We start from the raw sequence: 12,330 nt of genomic DNA on the forward strand, positions 1-12,330 counted from the left end.
CTTGCCACGTCAAGCTAATTCATCACTCACTTGCTCTCCATCCCTCTCAGGTATCGTCTCCTGCCTGCCTGCCCTTTTTCTGATGCATAAAACTGCATTGAGTGATTTGACAGCATCCTCCATCCTGGTTTGCCTTTGCACCAAACCATGTGACTCATATTCTAATGCCAAAGTGCTTGAACAATTTTCAGTTTATCTACTGAGTAACAACACATTTATGGACTAAGGGGGAATCAAATCACCAGAGTTATTCAGTTCACCGCTAGAAAATTCCATGGAAATGCAACTGTGCAAATATTTAGCAGGTTTCTCCCCACCCCTAAAGATTCAGTGGAGCTGTCAGTAAGTGTTTTTATGACACAGCAGAAATCCCAGCATCATTTCTATACTGCTACTTGTAGCTTGATTTGTTGCCTGGACATTGCAATTTTGCATAAAACAGCCTAACGCAGATAAAAAATATTGATTTCTGAGAGGTTTCAGACCACACTTCACTCCTGCAACAAATCACCAGTTTTCCTCAGTGACAATACCTTCCCTGGACATCCATTGAAGCAGACAGAGTCAGGCTGCAGTGGAGCATGGAGCACTTGATCAGCAATAATAACAGCTAAATAGGAACAAGGAAACCAAAGGATAAATTCACATGTTATTTGGATGCTCTGTGAAGGTAGCTTATCTGAGAGTTTCTTGAGTCAACTAATTTTCATACACAAGGATTGGTGCAAATTATATGAAAATTGGGTATCATTTTCTGGATGCTTGAATTTGCCAGCTCTCCTGTGAAATACATTAGTCACTTCATAGATGTCTGCCGTATAGCAACTTTTCTGATAAGGTAGTAATCCTGTGTGTCTGCCTTAAACCCTAACAGCAGTGTGCCCCAAAGAGAGCAATAGATTTGATAGGTGTGGTTACAAAGTTTTTGTATAAGAATACTTCTATTGATACAGCAATCTTTGTCTACATCTCAGTTAGGTCCTGTTCTGCTTGTATAATCTAGAGTTGGGGGGTACATATTGTCCCACAATTAGTTTGTCAATGTGTCTTTAACAGATTTGTTTGTGATATTGTCACTACATCATAGCATGTGATCTACAGATATAAATATCTCTGACTCCATTTTAACACTTGAGTGGAACATTATGGGTGGAGCTGAGAAATAAGAAGGGTGCAGTTACATTGTTGAGGCTGTATTACAGGCCTCCCAACAGTGAGTGTGAGGTAGAAGAACAAATAGGTAAACAGATTATGGAAAGGTGTAGAGGCAATAGGGTAGTGATGATGGGAGATTTTATATTTCCTAACATTGACTGGGATACACTCAGTGTCAGAGGTCTGGATGGGGCAGAATTTGTAAGAAGTGTCCAGGAGAGTTTTCTAGAGCAGTATGTCAATAGCCTGATGAGGGAAAGGGTTGTATTGGACCTGGTGTTGGGGAAATGAGCCAGGCCAGCTAGTAGAGGTTGCGATTGGGGATTTCTTTGGGAGCAGTGACCACAATTCCGTAAGTTTTAGAATACTCATAGACAAAAAGGGAAGTGTACTAAACTGGACCAAGGCCAATTATATCAAGATTAGGTAGGAGCTGGGAAATGTGGTTTGGACACAGCTATTTGAAGGGAAGTCCACATTTGATATGTGGGAGGCTTTCAAAGATAAGCTAAAGATAGTGCAGGATAGGCATGTCCCGTTGAAGGCAAAGGATAGGAAAGGCAAGATTCGTGAACCGTGGATGACTGCAGAAATCGTACGACTAGCCAAGAGGAAAAAGGAAGCATATATAAGGTCCAGGCAGTTAAGAACAAAATGGGCCCTGGAGGAATATTGGAAGAGCTTAAATGAGGGATCAAATGGGCTAAAAGGGGTTATGAAATAGCTTTAGTGAGCAGAATTAAGAAGAATCCCAAAGCCTTTTATTCTTATATAAGAAGCAAGCGGGTAACTAGAGAAAGGATTGGTCCACTAAAGGATAATGAAGGAAGGCTGTGTGTCGAACTGAAAGAATGGGTGAGATTCTGAATGATTACTTTGCATCAGTGTTCATTGTGGAGAGGAACATGATGAATCTTGAGATTAGAGATAGAAGTTTGATTAGTCTGGATCACGTTGGCATAAGTAGGGAAGATGTGTTGGGTAGGCTAGAGGTTATTAAGGTGGACAAATCCCCAGGACCAGATGAGATCTATCCCAGGTTGCTGAGGGAGACGAGAGAGGAAATAGCTGGGGCCCTGACAGATATCTTTGTGGCATCCTTAAATACAGGTGAGGTGCCGGAGGTCTGGCGAGTTGCTCATGTTGTCCCCTTGTACAAGAAGGGTGTAGGGATATTTCGGGTAACTACAGACCAGTAAGCCTGATGTCTGTGGTGGGAAAGTTGCTAGAGAAGGTACTGAGGGGTAGGATCTATTTATATTTAGAAAATAATAGGCTTATCAATGATAGGAAACATGATTTTGTGAGAGGCAGATCATGCCTTACCAACTTAATAGAGTTCTTTGAGGAAGTGACCAAGTTAATAGCTGAAGGAAGGGCTGTAGATGTCATATGTATGGACTTTAGTAAGGAATTTGATAAGGTTCCCCATGGTAAACTAATAGAGAAAGTGAAGTCACATGGTGTGCAGGGTGTTCTAGCTAGGTGGATTAAGAACTGGTTGAGCAACAGGAGGCAGAGAGTAGTAGCTGAAGGGAGTTTCTCGAACTGGAGAAAGGTGACCAGTGGTGCTTCATAGGGATCAGTGCAGGGGCCACTGTTGTTTGTGAAATACATAACTCAGCTGGAAGACGGCACTGTTGGTATGATCAGCAAGTTTGCAGATGACACAAAGATTGATGGAGTAGCAGAAAGCATAAGGGACTGTCAAAGAATACAGGAGGGTATAGATAGACTGGAGAGTTAGGTTGAGTTCAATCCAGGCAAATGTGAGGTGATACATTTTGGAAGTCTAATTCTAGAGTGAATTATACAGTGAACGGAAGAGCTTTGGGAAAAGTTGATGGGCAGAGAGATCTGGGAGTGCAGGTCCATTGTACCCTGAAGATTGCTACCCAGTTGGATAGAGTGGTCAAGAAGTCATATGGTATGCTTGCCTTAATCGGACGGGGTATTGAGTATAAGAGCTGGCAGGTCATGTTAAAATTGTACATGACGTTGGTTTGGCCACATTTAGAATACACCGTACAGTTCTGGTCGCCACATTACCAAAAGAATGTGGACACTTTGGAGAGGGTGCAGAGAAGGTTTATGAGGATGTTGCCTTATATGAAAGGTGCTGGCTATGAAGAGAGGTTGAGTAGGTTAGGTTTGTTTTCATTTGGAAAAGAGGAGAATGAGGGGGTACGTGATTGAGGTCTACAAAATCATGAAGGGTATAGACAGGGTAGAGAGAGACAAGCTTTTTCCCAGGGTGAAGGATTCAATAGCGAGGAGTCATGCTTTCAAGGTGAGAGGTGAAAAGTTTAAGAGGGATACATGCTGCAAGTACTTTACACAGAGGGTGGTAGACGTCTGGAACGCATTGCCAGCAGAGGTAGTAGAGGCAGGCACTGTAGATTTATTTAAGATGCGTATGGGCAAATGCATGAGTAGATGGGATACAAATGCTTAAGGATTGGGCGACAGGTTTAAATAGTGGGTTTGGATCGGCTCAGGCTTGGAGGGCCAAAGGGCCTGTTCCTATGCTGTAAATTTTCTTTGTTCTTTGTTCTTTTGAAGCATGACATGCTGATAAAATATGCTATTCCTTTTAACTAAGTAGCTTAATGTTGTCCCAAGCACTGACATATCAATGAAAATACTATGTGTATATATTGGTGAGCTGTAATTATTGTTTGTTAGTTCTTTAAATACCACATTACCCAAGATCTAGTTTCTTATGTTACAAGGGATAACATAAACATTGTTGTACAGGTAAAGATATGCTGCTCGAGGCAAAATGGTGGTCAGGTAATTTTTTATAGGTTACATCCTCCATAACAGTTGCCTGCATTTTTCTGCAGTGCTTCTCCTTCATGAGTGTAGGATGCAAGTGTATGTTCATAGCTAGAACCAGAGATGTTCCAGAATGAGAGAGCCTCATTGGGGATTGTCATCTCCCAGTGACATGTAAGAAGTGGCCACACGTGAAAGCAAGATGATAAAAGAAAATACCTGTGAGAAACACAGAATTGTCAGGCTCAGATTGACCTTGACTCTGCCTGTTTCAGCTTCTGATAATCTTTTCATTCTTTGTCTAAGTCAGCCCAAGTATGTTGCAAAGTGGGAAACCTGCAGCTATGTGGCAAACTGATCCTGCTGTCAGTATAGTTACCTTAGAATATCAGGACCTGATAAGTGAATAGATGGATGTACCAAACAAAATGAGGCAACAATGGAAACAGGAACGCTATCAGAATAAAGATGTCAATGACTTCTGCTTAATGTTCTTTCTGTAGCAATGTATTTTCTCCCACTAAACATGGAAAAACTGTAGTAAGAAACTCATCCCACCCTCCCAAAAAATTTCTATCGCCTCATTTTTCTTGGGAGTTTTACTTGCTAGATTTGTTTTTAAAAGCTGTAGAATACACCACCATGTTCCTTGGTCGACATCTCTGTCTCAGGTTTGTTGCAGTGCTCCAGCAAAGCTCAGCACAAGCTGAAAGAACTGCACCTCAATTTTCACTTCGGATCTCTGCAGCCTTCTGGAATTAATATTGAGTTCAGCAATTTCAGAGCTTGAGGCCTTGTCCTTACCCTAACCCCCATACGACAGGCCTTGTCATCACATGGGTTACTAACACAAACAGGAGGAGAAAGTGAGGACTGCAGATGCTGGAGATCAGAGCTGAAAATGTGTTGCTGGAAAAGCGCAGCAGGTCAGGCAGCATCCAAGGAGCAGGAGAATCGACGTTTCGGGCATGAGCCCTTCTTCCTTAAGAAACGTCGATTCTCCTGCTCCTTGGATGCTGCCTGACCTGCTGCACTTTTCCAGCAACACATTTTCAGCTACTAACACAAACAACCTATAGTCAGCCACTAATAGCCCCATTCCCCTAGACTGAACTTTAACCACTCCTTTGTCTATCCAATAGTGTTTTTCTGTCTCTTTGGGCTCTATCTCCACCTTTCATTCACTCTCCTCCCTCCATCCACTCCATCTTCTGTATAAAAAAATCATCCTTATCCAAGCTACCATCACCTCTGAGGAAGGGTCACTGGAGCCGAAACATTAACTCTGATTTCTCTCCACAGGTGCTGCCAGACCTGCTGAGCTTTACACCATTTTTTGGTTTCTGTTTTTGTTTTTGGTTTCTAGCATTTTATGTTTTTTTAGAACAATATAGGTATGAGATATTTTGAAAATGTTGTGCAGTACCAGTGTAGTAATGAGTCTAAGCATTGGATCTTTGAGTGGTGTAGCAGTGCAAAAGATTTGAAAGACGGAAATGAAAACATACTCGAGATAAAGTGTATCCACATTAACAATATTCAACACATAAATTTGCAAATGTAAATGCATAAAATATTTCCTATAATAACTGTCTAGAGTTAACACTTTTAATGTATTATTCATTTAAATTACACTTAATTCAAAGCTGTGATGGAAAACTTGCATCATTTGATCATTATTTAGATGTAACCATTCTTTTCTTCATTTCCTTAACATTCATTTATTCCTTTCACAAGGCAGTTAATTGAGAAATGCATTGATGCATGATGTATAGGAACTGAATTGTTCCATGTTTTAAATTTTGTTTTATTATTTAAGGAGAGAGACAGAAAGAAAAAACTATAGGCCAGTTAGCTTATTATCTGTCCTGGATGAAATGCTAGAAATCATTATGGAGGAAGTAATAACAAGACATGGAAAATCATAACACAATCAGGCAGAATCAGTGCAGTTTTGCAAAAGGGGAAGCACGGTTGTTAAATTTATTTAAGTTCTTTGAGGGAGTAAGAAGCAGGGAACCAGCAGATTTTTATTTTTAACTTCATGTCATACAGTGGTCCAGAATTTATTACCCAGAGGGCAATTAAGAGTCAACCACATTGCAGTAGGTCTGGAGTCACAAGTAGTCCAGACCAGGTAAGAATGGCAGATTTTCTAAAGGCTATTAGTGAATCAAATAGCATTTTCCAACAATCAACAGTTCCATGGTCACAATTAGAAAACCTTCATGTTTCAGTTTGTTTTTACTAAATTCAAATTTTACCATCTGCCATGGTGGGATTCATGGTGGGAGCATTAGCATGGGGTTCTGGGTCCAGTAGTATTACCATTACATCACTGTGAGAAAGTGGAGACTGCAGAATCTGGAGGTCAGAACCAAAAAGTGTGGTACTGGAAAAGCACAGTTGGTCAGGCAGCATCTGAGGAGCAGGAGAGTCGACATTTTGTGCATAAGCTCTTCAACAGGAATGAAGAGCTGGTGAAAAGCTTATACTTGAAATATCGACTTTCCTGCTCCTCAGATGCTGCCTGACCAACTGTGCTTTTCCAGCGCCACACTATTCGATTCATTATATCACTGTCTCAACATTTCCAGAAGACATTTGATAACGTGCCACATCAAAGGAGCTAATGGTACAAGTAGTAACAGATAGAGGATTGGTTAGCTAGCAGAAAACAGAGGGTAGGGATAAATGCATCATTTTTGGTAGGAAAACAACAATCAATGACAGGGATAATGTCTGGGGCCCTAACAATTTATGCTTTACATTAATGATTTGGACGGAGGATCGATACAATATGCAAAGTTTAGATATACAACTTAAAAGCAGGAGTGAGCCCCTCAGGCTTACTCCACCATGCAAGTACACGTAGATAATTTTTTATCTGAAAAGCTCCAAAATCTAAAGTTTCTTTTCTGAAGTGCTTTTCCCATTAACAAGTTTGTTTGGTGTGCAAACAGTTAACGCAACTCCACACCCACTCAACACACGTCACTCAGATGTGATGTAGCAGTGCAGCCCAGCACTGTTAAGCATCAATTCTGTCTCAGTGCTCGTAATAATCACAGGAGGGTCTGCTGTTCGGTAATTTATTTTGTATTTTACTTTGAAAATGTCATTTAATCCTTTATCAAAAAATTTCTAAATCTGAAAGACAGCTGGTCCTGAGGGTTTCAGATAAAGGATTGTCTACCTGTATATCATGGCTGATCTGGTTACTTTATATTTCACATAGCAACTAATAATCATAGAATCATAGAATTCCTAATCTCTCATTCTCAAATGTATACCACATCTATAACAGCTAAATTTGCTGATGACATAAAGTTAAATAGGAACTAAGTTGTGAGGAGGATATAAAGAGCAACAAAGGGATTTAGATAAAGTAAGTGAATGCACGAACAATCAGAACATACAGTGGATGATGAAGTATATTGTCGTAGGACTTCTGCCTGCAAGTCTTGATGGCAGCCGATAGTGCTGAGTAGGGAACTTGTTGGCCCCTGTCAGTTATTGAATGGTGGAGCAGCTCCAAGAAACAGTTCACCTTTAATTCTTGTGTTCCTGTGTTAAGAAGATAACTTTCAATCCAGCAAGAACTCTCAACTCAGATACGTTTTTTTTACAGGAAATGTTATAAAAGCTAAGCTGGGTTGGAATATCCCATTCCCCAGGTGGCAAGAATAATGGTGAGTATAATGACGTAATCAGACAATGATCTCAAAAATTAGATTCTTGTCATCAAGGTAAACTTTTGCAATTAAGTCCTCCCTCCGTAGATGGTTAGATGACTTCCTCACCTTCAGAGAGCAAAAAGACAACCAAACGCATTTATGTCTCATTAATTGCACAATTCACTAGAATTAACTTCCCCTTCCAAACTAACCACTGAGCAATCAAGCTCTTTCACAAACTCAACTGCATAAACCAAGCATGGACCTATCAACATTGGTTTTCTGCTTTCAGTCCAGTTAACTGCCTGTGGCCAAACCTTCTTAATTGTCTTTCTCTACAGGCTCACTGTCATCTCTTGAGTCCCTTGCCCATCGTGGAACACAACCGGAGAATGTCAACCCACCGGCTTCTGCTTTGCAGGTGGCCGCTTAGTGCACTGTGTCAGGCAGCAGTTTTCTGTCAGAAGGGCATGTTAGCACAGGAGGCAAGCAGACAGCTTATGGCAGAGAGGGACTCTAATGGAGAAGGCAAGGCAAGAGCCCTTGGCTGGAGAAAACAGTGAATCATCAATGAGAAGGTAGGGAGTGGGGTTGCCCAGATCACTGAAAGACACAGAGCTGTATCAATATCAGTGATGGTACGTGTGCCTGCAGCATGTATGATTAACAGGTAGCACCTGCATGGGTTTGTGTGGAATTGAAAGGAGGTTATGCTAATTAGGGTGGGAGTGGAATCCAGACACTCAGAGGATACTGTGGCAATGGGTCAAGAGGCTGGCTCCTTCCACACCAGGGAGATTGGCCATAGAATGTAAGGCAATTGGCCTGATTCAAACCTTGGAAGTCAAACAAAATCAGTCCCGTCAGTCAGTCACTGTCATCTTGTAAAATCAATCCCAGGAATGGCCTGCAGTCAGTTAGGAGGTAAGTTGTACTGTTGTGACAGTAAACTAGATATATTCTTCTAAACTGTTGCCATTTAAGGAGACAGATGAACTCAACACATGAGATTTTTAGAATTTGTTTTAATCCAGGTACTTATAAATAGTCCAGTTCAATTTTAAATCATCGCTTAACTTACTCTTAATTAGGAAAGAAGATCATAAACCTAAACATGAAATATTAAAAAGTGGCAACAATTCTGATGAATATAATTGTCACCCCAACCCTACACTTAGACCAATATTGATGTTACAGAGTCGATTTAACCAGAATATATGTTGCCTTGAAGAGTTTCATCACAAACATAATTGTTGCCTTTTATTTCTTGTTTGTAAAGAAAATACCAACCAATTTTGCCCAGAACAAAATGAGTAATTTAACCTTTTCAGCAGAGAAGTGTCATGAGGTTAACAAGTTCACAAAGAGGACAAAATATGCCAAAAGATTATTCAGAACAACTTGATATTTTGGCTCATCATGAAAGAGCACTTGATAAATGGTGTAAATTGAAACCAGCATGAAATTCAAAGACATCAAAATTATAAGATTGCTAGCTGAGCTGGTAGATTTCTGCTCAGACGTTTCATCACCATGCTAGGTAGCATCATCAGTGGCCCTCCGATGAAGTGCTGGTGTTCTATCCCACTTGCTATTTGTGTGTCTTGGTCTGTTATGGTGGGTGATATCACTTCCGGTTCTTTATCTGGGTGCAAATCAATGTGTTTGTTAATGGAGTTCTGATTTGAATGCCAGGCCTCGAGGAATTCTTGCGCGTGCCTTTGTTTAGCCTGTCCCGGGATGGATGTATTGTCTTAGTTGAGCTGATGTCCCTCTTTGTCCGTGTGCATGGATACTAGTGATAGTTGGTCATGTCTTTTGGTGGCTAGTTGATGCTCATGTATCCTGGTGGCTAGTTTCCTGCCCGTCTGTCCAATGTAGTGTTTGTTGCCATCTTTGCAGAGTATTTTGTAGAAAACACTTGTTCTGCTGGTTGTTGGTACAGGGTCCTTTAAGTTTATGAGGAGCTGTTTCAGTGTGATGGTATGTTTGTGGACTAACATGATACCTAGGGGCTGGAGTAGTCTGGTCGTCATCTCCAAGATGCCTTTAATGTATGGCAGGATGGCTAAAGTCACTGAGCGTGTTGTGTCTTCTTTTTAGGTCTGTTGTGCAGGAATCGGCAGACCGCATTTATTGGTTTCCCATTGTTCCTGAATACATTGTAAAGGTGTTTTTTCCTTGGCTTCCATCCTGGGATAATACATCCATCCTGGGACAGGCTAAACAAAGCTCGCATGGGAATTCCTAGAGGCCTGGCATTCAGACTGGAACTCCATTAACAAACTCATCGATTTGCACCCCATTTACCAACCTCTCAGATAAGGAACTGGAAGTGATATCACCCATCACAACAGACCAAAACAGACAAATAGCAAGTGGGACAGAATACCAGCGCTTCATCGGAGGGTCACTGATGATGTTTCCTAGCATAGTGATGAAATGTCTGAGAACAAATCCACCAGCACAGCGAGCAAACTTACAACCTGATCCACAATCTGAGCTACAAATCTTCTCTAAAATCACAAACATCAAAATCAATTCCTTCATCGTGAATTTGTCAGTCTCAAAAATCTCATGGCAGTAGTTTACAATACTTTCCTGGATTGACTTAAAGACCAATGCACTTTAATGACTGTTATTAACTATGAAACGTCTACCTGGTATAGCTACCTCTACACCCAGTTGTACCTGCTCAGCTTTGGGAACAGAAGGATTTGATCCAACTCAATTCTTAATGATAGATTGCTGAGAAATATAAAATCTCATGTTTTTAAACAGAGACTAAATGGATCTTGACCACCACATATTCAATACTCATTGCACGTTTTTCGCCATTTGCCTTTGAGGGATCTTTGATTCTAAAAGATGCAGAGAACTCAGTCAAACTAGAATATGTGCTGGGGTTACCTGAATAATAAGGCTACACACTGGTAAGAAATGACAAGGCATTTTGTTTCATTTTGCAAAAGCAATATGAGCCCAGTTTTGTCTATTGTTTTCCTAATTTCAGTAACTCATGCTGAAGTTCATCAGTTCTCTCATCTCATTGAATAACCAAGACCCCAGACAATCAATGTCAATGGCAGTTCTTAAGAGTTGTGAGTTTGCTGACAATTTATTGATATTGCTCTGTTGTGTTAATAAGCATCATTTATAAAGACTTGAGGGAGAATGAGGACAATTCTCTCCTTCTTCCACTTTTAACAATCGAACACAATAAAACAGCAAAATCAATATTTTTTAATTAAATCACCAAGTATCCTTGATGCTGCAACCAACTATCTGCCCATCAGAGAAACTTGTCTTTACACACTGAGAGAGAAGCTGATAAAACCTAAAAGCCAATGAAGGATTGCAATATGAGACCATTCCAGATCTGTTCAATTCAATGAGTGAATTGAAACTTGCTTTGCCTGGTTTGAATGAGTGCTGCATGTATCCAATGCTGCCTGCACTTTACATTGATTGCTAATATCAACAAATGGAGGTGGCTATCGCTAATTAAAGGTGAGGAAAATATGACAATTCCTTATGAGCAAGAAAATTGTGGCAGAAAATGAAAGTGAGCATGCACCATGGTTTTCTGATAACATGGCTTTTTGTTGCAGTCCTTCATCCATGTTGGATAGGAGTTGCTTTGGTTCTTTTACTAATCACCTTAAGCATATGATATTGCAGTTGAAATATTTGGTAGATTTAGCCTGCTTCACCATTCAATAATGTCATAATTGACTTCTGCCTTAACCTCACCTTATCCTGTAATCCCCATGCTAACTCATCAACCACAGTCTTGAACACATTCAATGACTAAACATTCATAGCTCCTTGAGAAAGAGAAATCTAAGGTTCATGATTCTTTGGATGAAGACATCTCTCCTCATCTCAGTGTTAAATGGGCTGGCCCATCGTTCAGAGACTGAGGCCCCATGTTCTAGACGCCTCTGCTATCGAAAATATTCTTTCAGCATCTTTGCCATGAAGCCCCTTAACTATCTAGGAAAGTGAATAATCCCAAAATATGAGTTCTAAAGAGGTGAATTTCTGTGCTTTGCACTTTCAAGCAGAGATAGTTGAGTACATCAGCAGCCCACTAATATCAACAAAATCCATAGAGAACTGTGATGGGATCTAAGATATCATACTGTCATGGTTCACTGTTGTCCAGTGTTGTGAAAAGATGAGTCATTGAGTAGCAACAGAAATAAGTTTGGTAATAAGACCATAGGTTATGGGGCAGAAGTAGCCAATTTGTGTCAAGTCTCTTCCACCATTCAATGTTTGTGACTGCACTGATAATCCTCAATGCTATTTTCTTGTCTTATCTCCCTAACAATTCATTCCCTTACTAATTAAACATCAACCTGTGTCTTAAGATAATCTGATTTTCAGAACGGAATAGTTCTTTAAAAACAGTTGAATGACTGCCAAGACTTTAGTAGTCAAACCATAATAAATTCTAGCGAGCAAAAAGTAGAAAATGCAGAAACATTGACAATTAACTCTTGTTTCTTCCTTTCATTCATGGGATATTGTTGACTTGGCCAACATTTATTGCCCAATCCTAATTGCCTTTGAGAAGGTGGTGGTGAATACTTATGCGATGGTCACATCATGACCATCCCCAATCTGATATTATGACGAATGGATGGTCATTAATGAAACAGTCAAAGATGGTTGGGCCTAGGACACTACTCTAAGGAACTCCTAAAATCAGAAT

This window comes from Chiloscyllium punctatum, chromosome 37, assembly GCF_047496795.1.
Source record: "Chiloscyllium punctatum isolate Juve2018m chromosome 37, sChiPun1.3, whole genome shotgun sequence".
NCBI lineage: Eukaryota > Metazoa > Chordata > Chondrichthyes > Orectolobiformes > Hemiscylliidae > Chiloscyllium > Chiloscyllium punctatum.